The sequence below is a fragment of the Thalassophryne amazonica genome, chromosome 12, assembly GCF_902500255.1.
Source record: "Thalassophryne amazonica chromosome 12, fThaAma1.1, whole genome shotgun sequence".
NCBI lineage: Eukaryota > Metazoa > Chordata > Actinopteri > Batrachoidiformes > Batrachoididae > Thalassophryne > Thalassophryne amazonica.
Genome location: NC_047114.1, coordinates 66,356,302 through 66,376,624, shown reverse-complemented (window position 1 = coordinate 66,376,624; position 20,323 = coordinate 66,356,302). Strand labels below are relative to the sequence as shown.

General features: G+C 41.1%; 1 protein-coding gene across 14 annotated transcripts in view; it reads left to right on the top strand.

The window, feature by feature from the left end:
* Positions 1-20,323, top strand: part of LOC117521115 (muscleblind-like protein 1) — a 120,630-nt gene that overhangs the window by 19,309 nt on the left and 80,998 nt on the right. The window lies entirely within an intron of this gene.

Below are 20,323 nucleotides of genomic sequence, written 5' to 3'. Positions count from 1 at the left end.
CTTCAAATAGACCATTCCTCTGCAGATGATCAGTTAGCTGTTTTACAACTACCCTTTCAAGAATGTTTGAGAGAAAAGGAAGGTTGGAGATTGGCCTATAATTAGCTAAGATAGCTGGGTCAAGTGATGGCTTTTTAAGTAATGGTTTAATTACTGCCACCTTAAAAGCCTGTGGTACATAGCCAACTAATAAAGATAGATTGATCATATTTAAGATCGAAGCATTAAATAATGGTAGGGCTTCCTTGAGCAGCCTGGTAGGAATGGGGTCTAATAGACATGTTGATGGTTTGGATGAAGTAACTAATGAAAATAACTCAGACAGAACAATCGGAGAGAAAGAGTCTAACCAAATACCGGCATCACTGAAAGCAGCCAAAGATAACGATACGTCTTTGGGATGGTTATGAGTAATTTTTTCTCTAATAGTTAAAATTTTATTAGCAAAGAAAGTCATGAAGTCATTACTAGTTAAAGTTAAAGGAATACTCAGCTCAATAGAGCTCTGACTCTTTGTCAGCCTGGCTACAGTGCTGAAAAGAAACCTGGGGTTGTTCTTATTTTCTTCAATTAGTGATGAGTAGTAAGATGTCCTAGCTTTACGGAGGGCTTTTTTATAGAGCAACAGACTCTTTTTCCAGGCTAAGTGAAGATCTTCTAAATTAGTGAGACGCCATTTCCTCTCCAACTTACGGGTTATCTGCTTTAAGCTGCGAGTTTGTGAGTTATACCACAGAGTCAGGCACTTCTGATTTAAAGCTCTCTTTTTCAGAGGAGCTACAGCATCCAAAGTTGTCTTCAATGAGGATGTAAAACTATTGACGAGATACTCTATCTCACTTACAGAGTTTAGGTAGCTACTCTGCACTGTGTTGGTATATGGCATTAGAGAACATAAAGAAGGAATCATATCCTTAAACCTAGTTACAGTGCTTTCTGAAAGACTTCTAGTGTAATGAAACTTATTCCCCACTGCTGGGTAGTCCATCAGAGTAAATGTAAATGTTATTAAGAAATGATCAGACAGAAGGGAGTTTTCAGGGAATACTGTTAAGTCTTCAATTTCCATACCATAAGTCAGAACAAGATCTAAGATATGATTAAAGTGGTGGGTGGACGCATTTATATTTTGAGCAAAGCCAGTTGAGTGTAATAATAGATTAAATGCAGTGTTGAGGCTGTCATTCTCAGCATCTGTGTGGATGTTAAAATCGCCCACTATAATGATCTTATCTGAGCTAAGCACTAAGTCAGACAAAAGGTCTGAAAATTCACAGAGAAACTCACAGTAACGACCAGGTGGACGATAGATAATAACAAATAAAACTGGTTTTTGGGACTTCCAATTTGGATGGACAAGACTAAGAGTCAAGCTTTCAAATGAATTAAAGCTCTGTCTGGGTCTTTGATTAATTAATAAGCTGGAATGGAAGATTGCTGCTAATCCTCCGCCTCGGCCCGTGCTACGAGCATTCTGGCAGTTAGTGTGACTCGGGGGTGTTGACTCATTTAAACTAACATATTCATCCTGCTGTAACCAGGTTTCTGTAAGGCAGAATAAATCAATATGTTGATCAATTATTATATCATTTACTAACAGGGACTTAGAAGAGAGAGACCTAATGTTTAATAGACCACATTTAACTGTTTTAGTCTGTGGTGCAGTTGAAGGTGCTATATTATTTTTTCTTTTTGAATTTTTATGCTTAAATAGATTTTTGCTGGTTATTGGTGGTCTGGGAGCAGGCACCATCTCTACGGGGATGGGGTAATGAAGAGATGGCAGGGGGAGAGAAGCTGCAGAGAGGTGTGTAAGACTACAACTCTGCTTCCTGGTCCCAACCCTGGATAGTCACGGTTTGGAGGATTTAAGAAAATTGGCCAGATTTCTAGAAATGAGAGCTGCTCCATCCAAAGTGGGATGGATGCCGTCTCTCCTAACAAGACCAGGTTTTCCCCAGAAGCTTTGCCAATTATCTATGAAGCCCACCTCATTTTTTGGACACCACTCAGACAGCCAGCAATTCAAGGAGAACATGCGGCTAAACATGTCACTCCCGGTCCGATTGGGGAGGGGCCCAGAGAAAACTACAGAGTCCGACATTGTTTTTGCAAAGTTACACACCGATTCAATGTTAATTTTAGTGACCTCCAATTGGCGTAACCGGGTGTCATTACTGCCGACGTGAATTACAATCTTACCAAATTTACGCTTAGCCTTAGCCAGCAGTTTCAAATTTTTCCTTCAATGTCGCCTGCTCTGGCCCCCGGAAGACATTTGGCTATGGTTGCTGGTGTCGCTAACTTCATATTTCTCAAAACAGAGTCGCCAATAACCAGAGTTTGATCCTCGGCGGGTGTGTCGCCGAGTGGGGAAAAATGGTTAGAAATGTGAACGGGTTGGTGGTGTACACGGGGCTTCTGTTTAGAACTACGCTTCCTCCTCACAGTCACCCAGTCGGCCTGCTTTCCCGGCTGCTCCGCATCTGCCAGAGGGAAACTAACGGTGGCTAAGCTACCTTGGTCCGCACCGACTACAGGGGCCTGGCTAGCTGTAGAATTTTCCACGGTGCGGAGCCGAGTCTCCAATTAGCCCAGCCTGGCCTCCAAAGCTACGAATAAGCTACACTTATTACAAGTACCATTACTGCTAAAGGAGGCCGAGGAATAACTAAACATTTCACACCCAGAGCAGAAAAGTGCAGGAGAGACAGAAGAAGCCGCCATGCTAAACCAGCTAAGAGCTAGTAGCTGTGCTAAGCTACCGGATTCCTAAAAACACACAAAGTGAATAATGTGTAAATAATTTAGAGGTGATTCAGCAGAGGGAGTGCTTTAGTTAAGGCACGTGAAGATTACACTGTGAAACAAATCGTTATCTAGTTAACTAGATCAATCTAACTGCGCAGATTAAACAGCTAACAGATACAGCAAAACACCGCTGTGCTCCAGAACAGGAAGTGATACAATACCGCAATGAGAGCCAACCACCAGTAGAGGCAAGCAAGAGGAGAATGAGTTAAGTTTATATCAGTTTCTGTCCGTATGTGCTGGAGATGCACAAGATAAGAAAGAAGGCAGCCGAATGGTTCACCAAGGCTGTAGAAATTCTTCTGGAGGAAAACAACAGAGCGTTTTGTCCTTCAGAGGATGATAAGCCTGCCATGTTCGTGGTTGAGCAGTGAAAACACATTTGCAGCTCACATGAACAACAGGATCCAATTTATGAGTATTCCCTGGTCTCTGACATCTTCCTTTGCAAGGCGTGCATTTGCTCCGAGATGTTATCCAATTTGCATCTGAGTTCAGAGGTTAACGCAGTCTGAGAATGTATCGCCTTGCCCAACTCATTAATCATGATGGACAGGTGAGGGGTTGTGGTTCTGGTGGCAGCTGTCTTGCCAATTTTCTGGTAGGTCAGGGCAGCACATAAACCAATAAGTACCAGCCCTCCTACAATAAAACCAAATATAAATAGATCTTTGACGTCCTCCACAGAGAATGGCACCAAGCATGCAACACGCCATTTCTCCCAGGCTTCAAGAACATAGCCCGCAGGGTAGGTTGCATCTGGGCAAGCAGGGTCCCCCGGCCCTGATTTCCTTGTTGAAAAAATGGTGTCAATAGTGTTCAGAGACCAGATGATCAATTCCATGGTTAATCCAATATAGTTTGAAGAATTCATAGTCCGGTGAAGTAGGGACTTTGAAGGTTGGAGCAGAGATAGCAACCGCCCTTGCCGTAGTCCCAAGCAGTATAGTTAATTAAACTTATATAAATCTAGTTTATGTTTTTCAATAAAAAAGTGACAAATAAATTTCTGCCTAAAAAAATTGCATTACATTTTGGATTAGATTTTTTGATGCATTCTTTGGTTTACTTTTTGACTCTGCGATGTGTTGTTATGACTCTGCCCATTCGCTCTCCTCAGAATGCGAACTCACGATCTCCGGCATGGAAGTTGGACTCTCTAACCAGAAAGCTAAAACCCAGGCCTCTGGCCTTGTGACCAGAGAGGTTTACTAACTACATATGCACAGCGACAGCTGCTGGCCTCCGTTACATAAACTCAATTAAAATGAGTTATTGGAATGCACTGGAAATACATCACTAACACTTAAATGCCCCAAAAATAAATGCACTTAAAAGAACTGAGTTGTTATAACAACAATTCATTTTTGAGTTAGTTTAATTAATGGAAATGAGTGACTATAACTTTTTCAAAGTTTGAGTTACATTAACTTCATTATTGTATTAAAATGGAGTCAGGGGTGGTGGCCAAGTGGTTAACGCACTTGGTTTCAGTTCAGAAGGCTCCGGGTTCAAATCCCACCCCTGCCACATTTCTCCATGTAATGTGGAGTTGCGTCTGGAAGGGCTTTCGGTGTAAAACCTGTGCCAATTCAACATGCAGATCCACTTTGGATTTGCTGTGGCGACCCTGAGTGCAAACAAGGGAGCAGCCGAAGGGACTTATTATTGTATTAAAATGGAGTGTTCGGTTTAACAGTGATTCCTCCTCATGTTTTATGGCCACATTTCAGCTCCTCAGAGTACTCGTCCATTGGGCAAGCTGTTAGAAGATGATCCCTCCTGCCAGGATGCCATATAACTCTTGTGCTGTAGTTATGGCAGATGATCCACCAGTCAGCTGCAAAGTGCTGAATCTCAGTGAGTTCGCAAAGGTGCGGAAATGGCTCAGGTGGGGTAAAAATAGCCGGAGTCTGTATTGGGTCTGAACGACTCCAACTGGGTGGATTGAGGTATTTGGCAATGCCAGTATCTTTCCAAATCTTCATTCTCCTTGGTACTTCCTGTCTTACTGTTTGTTCATAAAAACTTTGATGCAAACCAGATGTCTTTGGATATTTCTGGAATTACTTTGTGTTAAACGAACAATTATTTAGGGCAACTCAAGTGAGGTGTACTATTAAACTGTGAGGACATCAGCTATGGCACTGCAGCCATTTGGCGTGTGATCAAGCGTGCAGGTGCCTCAGTGCTGAGGACGCCAATAACTGGAAAACACCAAGGCAATGTCAGTATGTCATGACATGGCTGTGGCATCTAGATGGCTACTTTTGGGAGTTGAGGAAATACCGGCACTCTGCTTTGGTGATTGCCAATCAGGCAGTCAGGATCCGGGGCGTTTCCACAGGGTGGTGCAGCGGCAACACATTGCAACAGTGCACACTCACAGACCCGAGCTTTGACTTTTTGTGACACCTTCCACTTCATCAATTACAAGCTAAGCTGAAGAGAGCTGCCTTCCACTGTGGCAGACTAAGTAGTTATTACATAACTAATTAAACTAGGCTTGAACCATGAAACAGTTCGAACAAGTAGGATGAGCAGCGTGATACTGTGTTTTCCAGAGAGCCAGTAATAAGTGTGTTGATTCACTGTTGTCCTGTCCAGTGGTGAGCATGTCAACACAAACCTGTCCTTGTTTTTCTGCACCTCGGTTACATCAGCTCATGTTTACTGCTCTGACACATGAAACATACCAATGTAACATGATAACATTGAATAACACATTTGAAAGAGTGCTTTGTTCTGGATGTCTGGCCTATTGGGTATGACACTGTAAATTATTTGGGCTGTATTGTAATTGGGCTAGGTTTGATCAGTCATTTGCAAAAATCTTTTTTTATTATTATTATTATTTTTTCATTGTCTTTGTGTTGTCATGTATTTGGCACTGGCAAAGTACTCTGTATTTTTAAAATGGTAAGTGGACTGCATTTATATAGCGCTTATCCATCTGCACCAGATGCTCAAAGCACTTTAAAATAATGCGTCACATTCACCCAAATGTCAGGGTGCTGCCATACAAGGCGCTCACTGCACACCTGGAGCAACTAGGGGATTAAGGACCTTGCCCAAGGGTCCTTAGTGATTTTCCGGTCAGGCTGGGATTTGAACCAAAGGTCCTCTGGTCTTGACCATCACCTCCCCATGAAGTGAAGAATGTAGTTTTAATTAATGTTGTCTGTATAATGAAATCTCATATTTGAGTTTTGCGTGAAATGTGAGGAAATTTCATATGTAATTTCTGTTGAACTCTAAATGCAAACGTACAGTGCATCCGGAAAGTATTCACAGCGCTTCACTTTTTCCACATATGTTACAGCCTTATTCAAAAACGGAATAAATACATTTTTTCCCTCAAAATTCTACTCACTACACCCCATAATGACAACATGAAAAGAGTTTTTTTTTAAATTTGTGCAACTTTATTAAAAATAAAAAAACTAAGAAATGACATGTACATAAGTATTCACACCCTTTGCCCAGTACTTTGTTGATGCACCTTTGGCAGCAATTACAGCCTCACGTCTTCTTGAATATGATGCTACAAGCTTGGTGCACCTATCTTTGGGCAGTTTTGTCCATTCCTCTTTGCAGCACCTCTCAAGCTCCATCAGGTTCGATGGGGAGCATCAGTGCACAGCCATTTTCAGATCTCTCCAGAGATGTTCAATCGGATTCAGGTCTGGTCTCTGGCTGGGCTACTCAAAGACATTCACAGAGTTGTCCTAAAGCCACTCCTTTGATATCTTGACTGTCTGTTTAAGGTCACTGTCCTGCTGATAGATGAACTGTCACCCAGTCTCTGTACATTGCTATATTCATCTTTCCCTCGATCCTGACTAGTCTCTCAGTTCCTGCCACTGAAAAACATCCCCACAGCATGATGCTGTCACCACCATGCTTCACTGTAGGGATGGTGCCTGGTTTCCTCCAAACATGATGCCTGGTATTCATGCCAAAGAGTTCAGTCTTTGTCTCATCAGACCAGAATTTTGTTTCTCATGGTTTGAGAGTCCTTCAGGTGCCTTTTGGCAAACTCCAGGCAGGTTGCCATGTGCTTTTTACCCTGGAGTGGCTTCTCTCTTGCCACTCAACTGTATAGGCCTGATCATGTCCTGTCAACTGAATTTACCCCAGGTAGACTCCAACTAAGCTGTCGAAACATCTCAAGGATGATCAGTGGAAACAGGATGCACTTGAGCTCATTTCTGAGCTTTGTGGCAAAGGCTGTGAATACTTATGTATATGTGATTTTTTCCTCCTTTTTTTTAATGAATTTGGAAAAATCTAAACAAAAACCAAACCTTTTTTCATATTGTCATTATGTCATTATACTTTCTGGATACACTGTAACTTAGTGAAAGTAATAGCTCAGGATTAGATGGTGTGGTATAAGATTAGATACGGTTTAAAGACAAAAACAAATGCAGTACAGTATGTTGTAAAAGTGGGGCGGCAATAGCTTATTTGGTAGAACGAGCCATCTTGTGACCGAAAGGTCGGAGGTTTGAATCTGGCTCCCAACTAGTCAAAAATCTGCATGTTGCTGTTGTGTCCTTGGGCAAGACACTTAACTCCCCTTACCTGTGTGTATGAGAGGGGCCGTAGGCGCAGAATGGCAGTTTGGCCCAGGGCAGCTGTGGTTAATCACCACCTATGTGTGAATGTGAAAATGAATGAATAATGAAACTTGTAAAGCGCTTTGGGTGTCTTGAAAAGCGCTCTATAAATCCAAGTCCAAGTTATTAATATTATTATTACTCCTTTTCAGACTGATTTTATTGATGCTAAACTATTTTGGTGTTTTGTAAGTTCAGTAAGCGACCAAAATAATTGGGCTTCTTCCAAATTTACAGCTCTGTGCAAATGTTTTAGACACATTTAATGCATCACAAAAGCATTAAAAACTCAGAAAACTTGATAAATATTCATAAATAAATAAAATGTTTGATGAATTTCAACTTTGCTAATAATCTATATGAAAATTGGGTTCTATTTACATGTGATTTTTCAGTATATAAGTTGCACCAGAGTATGTCGCAGGACCTCAACAACGATTTTTAATAAAAAACATGACTTAAAGTATAAGTAATGGTGTTTTACAATCATTTTAATATTGTATGATCATTTTCAACTGTGTTTGTGTGGTATTCTACTGGTGGGCAGGACACTTACAAAGAAATTATTATTATTATTATTAGTAGTAGTAGTAGTAGTAGTAGTGATATTATGGAATTAAAAAAATAGCTCACATATTCCCTTTTGGGTAACACTTTACTTGAAGGTATCGTCATAATAGTGACATGATACTGTCATAACTGTTACATGACACAGTCATGAATGCATCATAAACATTATGCCAATATCATAAATGTTTATGACTGCTTTCATTAAGTGTAATTTGGTTTTTATAATGACAGATTGACATTCTTTGGGTTATCTTGATTAAAACAACTTGACTTTAATCAAAATGAGATCACCAGAAGTTGTCTTTGGCCTTTTTGTCTTGGGTTGCATGCCAGCAGTCATAAATCTTTATGACATTGACATAATGTTTATGACACCGTCATGACTGTGCCATGTAACAATTATGACAGTATCATGTCACTATTATGATGATACCTTCAAGTAAAGTGTTACCCACTTTTGTTGGAAGTGGTTTTGTGTTGACACGCCAATAAAAAAGGGGTGGGGGGGGCAGCATCAAATGCTACTTTTGCTATAACTCTAGAATGCCACAAACTTTTGTGCAGCACTGTTTATCTTTGTATGTTTGCAGTTGTGTGTGTTTATTATGTTCTAATATAGGAAGATGCACATAGAAAACACCTAGGCTCCTTTAGGCAAGTGAGCAGTACCACCAGCTTCATCACCTTAACACATAATGTCCGCTTATTAAACCATAATGTCCGCTATTATCCCCACTTTCAGTTGAGTTTCAGAGATCCGGTGTTGAACACTTTTGGTTGCCACAGCTTACAAATACTCAGTGTCAGGACAGATAAAGGTTTGTGTGTGTGTATATGTATGGACGTGTGTTCATAAATTTTTCAGTATGTGTGCATATCTTTGCCTTAGTATGCTAAACAAATAACTTCATTGTTTTGCATTTGTAGGAATCAGCAGGTATTGTTTCTTGTGCATTCCCAGGCTGAGACTCACTTTCACTATTGTGTCATTCAGTCTAATAACAGCCCAGTAATACTAATACCCAATGATTATGATCAAGCCATCAATAAGAAGGATGTAACAACACAGACATGACAAGTACTCTGAGAGTGCATACCTCTGCAAAACCTGAATAATCCACAGTTTTTGTTGTTGTTGTTGTTTTTTGTTTTTGGGGGGGATTAATAATGGTTTTCATGTAAGTTATGTCACTCTCTCTGGATTTGGATATTGATTGATGCAAAAACTAATTTTTCCTTGATTACATTTTGAGGCATGCTGCTAGAAAATGAACACCATTTAAAAACATTCTTGACAGTGGTAATTGTGGTTAGGATGTTTGAATTAGCAGTGTACCTGGGATCACACTTAATCTCAGTTTGTCCTTGTTCAGTGCTAAAATCCATGTGAGATGGTCTACAGTCAATAGGAATGAAACCTAAAAATCAGATATTAATTTGTATTTAAAGTGGAAAATATTTTTGTCGTGGAAGAAATCGAGGGTAAACAGTTGAATTGTCTCATTGCATGTATGAAAAACCCATTTCAAACCTTTCTGCACTTTGCGTGCTGAGGGCTGGGGGAGTAGCGTTGTGGTTCTACACCTCAGTAGGGTGTTGTAGATGAGTTGGCATGGCAATTTACAGTGTACTATTGCTCTGCATCAACTCCGCTAACATGTACGATAACAACCTTGTGTAAAAAACAGCCCTCTGTCATTGATAATTTATTAGAATAAAGAGACCTGGGTCCGGTTTAGATGACTAGTTTTTTTATGTTAGTTGTTGCACAAAGCACTGAGTCAGCTGAAGTTTCACGTTACCCGACTAAACTTTTTAGCCTGGTACAGAGGAAGCTAATCTTATTTTAGTCAATAAAACTTCAATGTCTTACCTTAAAAAATGGCAGCTACCATGTACCACCACTTGATGGAACACGCAAAAGCACCCCTACATCGCTCATATTCCTTCAAAAGGAGAACTTCCTCTGCTTTTGGCCGTGGTTGCCGCAGATGACTGTCATGATGTGTTTGTGACAGTTCTCACACAAGCCGTCGCTGTTACGCTGAGCAGCGTTGTGTGCACCAAAAGGTTGACGAAAGTGTAGAAGAAGAAACTGAAGAGTGAAACTGTTAGGCTAAATGCCAAGCATGTCGTTCTGCAGTTTGTATGGGTCCATAAATATTAATAAAGTCAGTTAACGAAACAAAGTCTGGATAGTTCATGACAACAACCAACCCAGAAGTAAACAAAACTGTCTCACATTCGAGTCATCTCTCGGCAACGGCACATGCGAGGCCATTATCCCTGTGGAAAGAGTCTACTAAAGTAAGACAGCTAATTTACAAGTTTAGCCATCAATGTGAAATGGTGGTTAGACAGATAATGTTGGGTGACTAACTGTAGTCAACTAAGAAAGTTTAGTAGACAGAAAGATTAGGTTGCTTTATGAAACCGGGCCCTAAAGGTGAAAATCGTCAAGGCCTGGTTTCATAAAGCGGTCTAATCTTGTTTAGTCTGCTAATCTTTTGACACACAATGTGCTTAGTTGTCCGAATATGCCTTTAAAATCATCGACTAACGTTACCTAATCTACAAGTTTAGCCGTCAATGTGAAACAGAGATTCAGCAGCTAAAGTTGGGCGACTAACCTTAGGTAACTAATTAAGTGTAGTAGACTAAAAGATTAGATTGCTTTGTGAACCAGGACCATGTGTCATAAACAAGCTTCACCCTCTGGTGCTTGTAAATAAAACCAATGTGAAAATGAAAAATTTTGTTGTTCTTTGACTGACCACTTGAGGCCGGCTCAAAAATGTTTAAATCCCCAACTTTAGAGCAGAATTAAACGTTTGCAGCCTGGTACGAAAAAAAAAAAGGTTTTGGTCTCTATAGCAGGTTCCCCCTTCATGACAGCTGCACAGGGGGATTTATTTTTACAGAACTCATCAGCTGAAGATATTTTAAGCAATAAAGTTTTGAATTATTAGGTGCTTGGATGCTTCTCATATGTGCCGGCAAGCCATATCCAGGGGCCAGTGAGCAGAGGCCACTGCTAGCTGATGTGTTCCAACTGTGTCCTTCTGTCATTGTATTACAAATTTTGTTTTTTGTTCTATTGCAAATATCTGTAATAATATGGCTTGATCTGTTGTTAATTGGATCATGTAGGATGTTGTGTGCCAGTATTTTCACTTAGTGAAATTTTAGTGTTGTTTAATATGTGTGTTTGAACAGTTAGCCCTATTAGTAGGTATCTGTAACTTGGTGACATTTGGTCAACTGATGGTGCAGCAGTTAACTGAGGCAATTTGCCAGTCATACTTTGTTATACTCAACCAAAGTCACTTGTTATGAAAACCATTTTGAGTCCACATAAATACTTGTTAATCAAACCCCTAATCAAAGTTAATCTGTTGGAGATCATGCTCAGACTTCATTTGTCCCACCCAGATCACACCAGTATTGCGTATGTTTCAACTCTTTATCCATTTATGGTTTCAGAGGGAGTTAGGTGGAGTCAGGCACTGCCAAGATGGTGACTTTTGGCATTTTTTAATGTGGTGCTTTATAATCGCTTTTCAGAAAACCTATAGGTGACATCATGGAGGGTTTGTCCACTACATACAGGGTGACCCCCCCCCCCAAAAAAAAACATTTTGCCTAGAGGCCTATTTTGCCAACAAATCATATCATTTGGAGCATAACTGTGAAAAAACATGATTTTTATGCAAAGCAGCCAAGTTAACTGAAACGTTTGGGAATGATCGTACACAGACTGAAGTTTAGGTCCAGCAAATTTCAAGAAAGTTGTTGGACCTTTGTAGGATTTATTACAGTTGTTATGGGTTCTGTTTTTTTTTTGTTTGTTTGTTTGTTTGTTTTTTGGATCACCTTGTATATAGTCATAATCATTACAGGTGTGTGTGTGTTTGTGTTTAAAGGTCAACACCAGAATACTATGTTCTGAACAGGTGGGGTAACTGCAGCAGTGAGTGGGTTGAGGACCTGTCTCAGCGCCATGTCATCCAAATTTAGTCAGTATACTGAAACCGCTGCTTTTACTGAACAGGGCCATCCTGGAAGACACGCTCTCTGCAGTTAACACTGGAAATAGAAGCTCCGGCTGGAAGTGGTGGTTTATTAGGTTGGATTTCATAACATATGTAGCAACATAGCTATCGGCCACTTTTACGTTTTAGATGAGTCTACCTGTTTCAGGTAATCCTGTGCTTTCATTGTTGTTGCACAGATTATACGGAGTCAAGCCTCCAATAACTCATAATCCATGACATCAAGGTGTTTTTGAGGGACACTAATAGTGCACTGCTAGGCCATTTCTCAGGAAATGTTATCAGAACTATGAACCACACCCTTCATCTTATTGTGTGAGAGTGGCTCTCACACTTAGTCATACCAACATGTTCGAGACCAACCCATATTGCTCTGATTGTTGGAACTTTCAGTCGGTTGAGGCATGCCTTCATAACAAAACACCTCTCTGTTCTGGGATAGCTCGCTGTCAAATCTCTGGCAGATTTTATGCAGAGCTTGTGCTTTCAGTGGAGGTAAAAGGCGCACATTGACAACATCTCTGTCTCCCCAAGAACAGATTTATTTGGTGACTCGTCCCCGAGACATATGCAGGCAAATACAACTGTTGGCCTGGTTGAGGAATATGTTCATGTCACGTGACCATGAGGTGACGGTGATGTGCCAGTATCGTAGACACCCTTCCTCTTTGCCCAGCCACGTGTCTCCCTCTCTCTGTCCTTCTCTTGCACTCCCCATCTGTCCGTCCTCCCGTGTTGTTGACCTTGCACCAGTTTGCAAGACCTTGGCGTCTGAGAGACTGCTGCTGAGGATGCCGGGAGAGAACGCCAGCCAAACAGACACATTGAGGACACAAAGGAAAACAAATGGAGAAACTGAGGCGGGTTTATGGAAAGAAATGGAAGGCCAAAGGCGCTAAGGATGCAATCTGTAAAACTGTGATTTTGTCCTGAATATAAATAAGTGAACAAAATACAATAAATAGCCATCTCTTGGAAGTGCATTCTTTGGAAACCAACAGCGCAGATGTTTAAAGTGGAATGAGATAGAGGGAGTGGCATACTGAGAAGAAAGGCACCGCAATGAAGAAATCAATAAGGGAAAGATATGTCCAGAAATGATGGATCATAATGAGGGCTCATTATTGCCTTGGGACCGTCTTACACCATAATACACACTCCTCTCTCACGCACATTATACTTACAATATTTGAATAGAAACCATACAAATACACTTAGCAACCACACAGAGTGGAGGCCATCACTATTTGATACATCATGTTATCACATTCCCACATTTGAGTAAGTCATCTTCTGCTTTTTTCCACTTTAGGGGTTGACCCCGTTGCTAGGTATGATGGCGTCTTCTAAAAGCTGTGATTGGTTGTCACAAAAATGGAAAGAGAAGCACAAACAAAAACAAATGCACTCTGCGATCCTAGTTAGGAATAGACAGTAAAATGAACCGATCATATAACCTGGTCTGTATTAAGAAATGTGTAATTGTGAAAATTATTTAATGTCATGATGGTGAAACTCAGCAAAATTAAATTAATCATTACAAGGCTTCAAAATGTTTGAACGTACCTCATTCACATGCTGATTATTATATTGATTTGCTTATTGTTATGTTTACTCTCCATGCTGGAAATTTTACTACTTAATGCATTTGATATGACTGGTGGACGCAAACTCAACTGTCAGCAATTCCTGTGATTGCTGGCATCCTTATAAAAAGCAGTTTGATTTGGCAGAATGACCAAAACAAATAATGATATGGATAAGGGCCCCTTCACACATGGTGCAAATACATACAACTCAGGGCGACTCACAGCGGTTGAGCTCGTATGAGCACACCACAAAACATCACGCCGACCGGCAGGAGTGCACAATGCCGGTGCGATGGTTCATGCACGTGATGGTGTCTTTTCGAGCAGGAACACAGTGTGAGCTGCTGTAGCTGCTCGCACTGTGTTCCAAAGGGGCAAGGTGCACCACATCGCCCCGCTGATGTGGAGGAAAATAAAATAAAACCAGCTGTATAATTAGTGAATATCACTGGGTTGATATAAATAATACATAAAAGGGGATGCAATACAGAACCTCACAGATAAATAACCCTGGTTAAGTTAAAAAAATACCACTCACGGGATTCAAACCTGCATGCTCCGATTACCAGATGGAAACTTTACCAGTGCGCTACAATCACTGTCTTATAACAGGAGCATGAAATGAATAAAATCAACAAGCAGATAAATGTATTTTCTAAAAAAAGAAAAAAGCGCTGTGATAACTGACCAAATGGCATTTGGTACAGCGTATTTCTCCTGATACGTGACTGAAAGTGGCGTATTTGTCATACTGTTGGGTTGTTCTGGTCCTGCGGCACACCGCTCACAGCCCTCATGGCCTGACACGTGTGTCCTGTCAGACGTGACATTCAGATCACCTGCTGCGTGTCCAAATGGACTGACGGTCTGTTTTTATGTATTTCCACACAAGCCCCATGAATGTTAAATGAATGTTATAGAATTTACATGCAATTTACATTTTAGCCAGGTATCGCCATTTTGTGATGACCTTCATCTCAGGTGTTATTACGTTACTAAACTGGGTGGGAAAAGTAAGCTCATTCCTGATGAGGTCAACCACAAACATTATCACATTATTCCTGCACAATTCATGCACCATCAAGCCGGTAGCGTGTGACTGAATCACTGCCATTCAACATAGGGAGAGTATCTCTCCTTCCTCTCTGTCTTTTCTCTTAAAAGCCCTCCTCCCTACTCTTAACTGTTTTGCACCTTAGGAGCTGTTTTAAGGCATAAGGTGCTTTCTGAGTAACTTTTATCATTCCAAGGGAAAATTCTGAGAAATGTCTTAGAATTTGAGGAATTCCAATATTTTTCTTAGAATGACGTCACTAAAAGCTACTTTTAGCTACTTTCTGGATGCTTTGTGAATACAGGCCCAGGGTTTTAAAGCATTCTACCTCATTATTGTGTATCCAGCTGTGATGTGAGTACTCTGATTGAGACCAGAGATGTTCCGAATCAGGTTATTCCCATGAAGCATTCGCAGTAAAAGAAACAAAAAGTAATCTACAGTAGTTTGCCTTTAATCCACATAATTGTCAGCCAGTAGGCTGTGATCATGTGACCAAGACAAAAATGGTGAATATTCCTCATATTGTTATTCAAAACATAAACCGAGATTCTGAACACTGAATGTGAATCATGTGTTCCCCTATGCACATGGGTATTCATACGATTATGCACACAGTATCATGCGTAACTTCTCGTTTGATATCATGCAAACTGCTTCATGACAAAACGTTGTCCGAACATGTAAAAAAACATGATCAGAAGGGCGCTGCCATCAGCCCAGTCAGATTAAATATCAGCATTAGGTCATGTTAAAAACAAGTTCTTCAGGATATGGAGATATGAAATAAATAAATAGTAAAGATCTGGCCATAAAAGAGTAAGATCTGGCAACTTGCTTCTGACAGATTGTTTGTTGCTGTGACGCCACTCTGAACTTCACACAGTTGTATACGCTTCTTTTATTTCTGTTTAGCACTCTTCTGGTTATTAATTGTATCTACTCTGAATGTTATTTAACAACAGTCCTGTTGTGAATCGCTAGTGGTTAGCATTTGCTAGCGGTTAGCTTTTGCTAGCTAGGTCGACCTTTTTATAGCTGTTCTTTATTAACTGTTTAATACTTCTATTCATTTTTCAGTCGAACTGCTGTGAATTTTAAGTAATTATTTTACTCCTGTGTAAAATCTTAGGAGCGGCTGGCATTTTCGCTAGCGGTTAGCTTGTGTTAGCTATTTCGGACCCCCGTCATCATTTTTTCATTTCATTTGAATTTTAATACATTTATTTGCGTCTGTGTGAGCCTTAGGTGTGGTTAGCTTATCCATTATTGGTTAGCTCGTGTTTGCTTGGCTACATTCTTGAATTTCTTAGTGCACAAAGTACACTACTAATTCTACTTTACACCCTCCGTAAATCCTGCGTGATGTTGGAAGAGATGGTGGCTCTCTTAGAGAGCCGTGTCCATAAGTTAGAGCAGCTTCTTAGCTCAGTGGAGTTAGATGTTATGGGCACTCCAAATGAGGTTAGTGTTGGGCCGGCTAGCGAACCCATTAGCATCAGCTTAGAAACGCTGGCTGTGGAGGACTGCTTTCGGACTGTGGCTAGGCAGAGGAATCCCCGTAGGGGTTGGTGCCCAGTTGTGGCACCCTGATCACACTCACCAGTGCGAACTGTGAATCGGTTCTCCCCCTTGGATTTGCCAGATGTGAATTCTCTGAGCCCACAAGTGACTTCCACTCCTGTCTCCAGGCCGAAACACCGGACTTTAGTGATAGGGGATTCTATCACCTGCAAAGTCAGGTTACAGACGCTGGCTGATGTTCAGTGTATTCCTGGGGTTTAGAGCTCCAGACATTGCATCTCAACTTAGGGTGCTGACGCTGCAGAAGGGAAGACAAACGAAGGAACATGACATGAGATATAGTCACATAGTTATTCACGTTGGCACCAATGATATCAGGATGAAGCACTCAGAGGTCACAAAAATGGACATAGAGAGGACTTGCCAGAAAGATGTGTCAGCATCGATTAATAGTCTCTGGTCCCCTCCCCTCCCGGGGTACTGATGAGGCATTTAGCAGGCTGACATCGTTAAATAGGTGGCTGGCGCAGTTTTATAGACAGCAAGGCTTTAGCTTTATTGATAAATTGGCCTTCATTCTGGGGCCGCCGTGGCTTGCTGATACTGGACGGCCTCTACCCTACTGGGGAAGGCACCGCCATCTTGTCTGCGAACATAGATAGAGCTCTACAGGGAGGGTAACATTAGGAGTCTACAGCAGGCCACGGAGCAGGTGATTAGAGACCCTGCAAGGCTTATGACAAATGTGGGTGTGGAATCCATTAGCTTAGCGTGGAATTTAGTGCAGAAAATCCACTATGGTGATAGTGCAGTTTATTTGCCAGGGAGGGAATTTCAATAAGTTGAGACTGTGGCCTGCTTCCGTAGTCATGTCCATAAAAATCATAGAGGGATATGCTTTCCAAACGTAATACCCATTACTATATTGGATGATGTTGAAATTGAGGATGGCCCAGTGGTTGTGCCAGCAATAGCAAAGATTTCGTGTCTGCTACCTACAACGCATGTGGAATGTCTTAAACCTAAACCTACTTCTAGGCATCTTATATATGCTACTCTGGAACCACCCCTAAACTCAAACAGTTCAACTGTCAACCCCACTGAGGTCCTTAGACTGGGTTTCATTAACATAAGGTCACTGTCCTCAAAATCATTGTTGATCAATGATCTAATTATTGATCATCACTTAGATATGATTGGGCTATGTGAAACCTGGCTTAAACCTACAGCTGTCCTCCCCTTAAATAAGGCCTGCCCACCAGCTTATACATTTAGTCATGTCCCTTGTGATGCGAAGCAAGGCGGGGGTGTTGCTCTTATTTATAAATCTAGGTTTAGCTTATTAGCTGTTGGGGGTTACAAATATCACTCGTTTGAGCATCTGATTCTCCGCTCTGCTCAGGATATTACACAAGGTCAGAAGAATAAAAATCAGTCGTATTACATTGTCACTCTATATAGGCCTCCTGGCCCATATTCTGAATTCTTAGATGAATTTGGTGCATTCATCTCTAACTTGTCAACTAGTGTAGATAACATTCTGATCATTGGTGACTTTAACATTCATATAAATAAGCCTTCTGATCCCCTCTGCAAATCATTTATGGAAATTGTGGACGCATTAGGATTTCGGCAATGCATTCGGGATTCGACGCACATTTGTGGAAATACCCTGGATCTGGTTCTTGCACGTGGTATTGCTGTCACGAATATTGACATCATGCCGCTTACATCAGTGCTGTCTGATCACTCACTTATTAAGTTTACAGTTTCGCTGCCGTGTTTAGTGGAACAACAACCTTATATATCATTACGGCGATGCATCAACTCCTCAACTAAGACTGAACTTGAAGCTAGACTGCCTGATGTCTTAGCTTCACATTTGACAAATACCCAGTCAGTAGACAGGCTTGTGGATAGTTTAAACTCAGTGCTCAAAACTACACTCGACATGATTGCACCACCTGTGTTAAACCCGCGCTCCCCCAAATCACAGTCACCTTGGTTCAATGATTGTCTGCGTGACCTCAAGCATAAACAAGAGGTCTAGAACGGAAATGGCGTTGATCAAAATTAGAAGTATTTCACCTTGCGTGGCGTGATGCTATCTTGGACTATAAGCATGCATTACTGGCTATAAAGCGGACTTACTACTCTGATTTGATCAACAAAAACAAGCATAACTCAAAGTTCTTGTTCGACACTGTGGCAACACTTATGCATGGACAACCACCTGTAGTTCGCTCTCCTTTTACAGCACAAGATTTCCTGGATTACTTTGGGAAGAAAATAGAAGACATCAGGTTAAACATATCCTGGCATGTCTTAACCCAGCCACTATACCCTGCTATTGAGGTGGGCGCCACTACTGAGGTATTACCTAGATTTACAGAATTTGATAGTATCTCACTAGGCATGCTGACAGAACTCGTAATGTTTCTGTGTAGGCTCTCAGTTGTCCAGGTGGTTTCCATAGTAGAGAAGCTTGAATCTTCGACTGGACTGGGTTGCTTGACGCGAGGACATTTCGCTTCAAATCGCAGAAGCTTCCTCAGCTAAAATTCTTGCTCTGGAAGTCTGACTTCTGTCTGACTCTTGTAGAGAAGAATAAAACAGAAGCCAACAAAAGCTGGAGGTTTAAACCTAACCAGACCCCTCCTACTGAGAGGCAGACTGCTATAGGCTAGTGACTAAACAATAGCTCTAATTAGCAACTATTGTGCTCTAGTTAGCACACATAATGACAGGACAGCTGTCCCTCTAATGATGGGATGGATGCCTTTCTGATGGCTCCCTTGATGACGTGAATGACTCATTACCATGAACGAAAGACTGAAACTCCTTTGACCTGAGTACCCCATTGTAAACAGGGGATAAAGTGTGTCTCAGACCCCCTCCCTGGTTAAGGCTGGGTTTCAGACGTTTCACAAAGAATGCCTCCTTGACCCCTCTCTCAAACCATTTCTTCTCTCTCGCTAATATTTTAACTTCCTTGTCCTCAAACGTGTGGTTAGTGTCTTTAAGGTGGAGATGAACCGCAGACTGAGGTCCACTGGCGCCCTCTCTGCGGTGCTGGTATAGCCTTTTGTGTAAAGGTTGCTTCGTTTCACCTATGTAGTGTTTGTTACAGTTTTTCTGACAAAAAACTCGTAATGTCAACAAAAAGCACAACCTGTTTATTTGATGCTATACCAACAAAACTGTTTAAGGACTTGTGGCCCACTCTTGGGCCGACTGTGCTGGAAATTATTAATCTTTCTTTAACTTCTGGATCTGTTCCTAAATGTTTCAAATCTGCAGTGATTAAACCATTACTTAAGAAACTTAATCTTGACCCTAGTGTATTGACAAACTATCGGCCGATATCAAATCTATCATTTTTCTCTAAAATTCTGGAAAAAGTGGTGTCACGGCAGCTCGTAGACTATCTTACTGAGATAATCTCTTTGAGCCACTGCAGTCTGCTTTTAGAAAATATCATTCCACAGAGACGGCTCTCACTAAAGTGGTGAATGATCTTCTGCTTACAATGGATTCAGACACCACTATGGTTCTGTTGCTGTTAGATCTTAGTGCTGCATTTGATACAGCACTCCCCCTGCCATCCCCTCATTACCCCATCCCCGTAGAGACGGTGCCTGCTCCCAGACTACCAATAACCAGCAAAAATCTATTTAAGCATAAAAATTCAAAAAGAAAAAATAATATAGCACCTTCAACTGCACCACAGACTAAAACAGTTAAATGTGGTCTATTAAACATTAGGTCTCTCTCTTCTAAGTCCCTGTTGGTAAATGATATAATAATTGATCAACATATTGATTTATTCTGCCTAACAGAAACCTGGTTACAGCAGGATGAATATGTTAGTTTAAATGAGTCAACACCCCCGAGTCACACTAACTGTCAGAATGCTCGTAGCACGGGCCGGGGCGGTGGATTAGCAGCAATCTTCCATTCCAGCTTATTAATTAATCAAAAACCCAGACAGAGCTTTAATTCATTTGAAAGCTTGTCTCTTAGTCTTGTCCATCCAAATTGGAAGTCCCAAAAACCAGTTTTATTTGTTATTATCTATCGTCCACCTGGTCGTTACTGTGA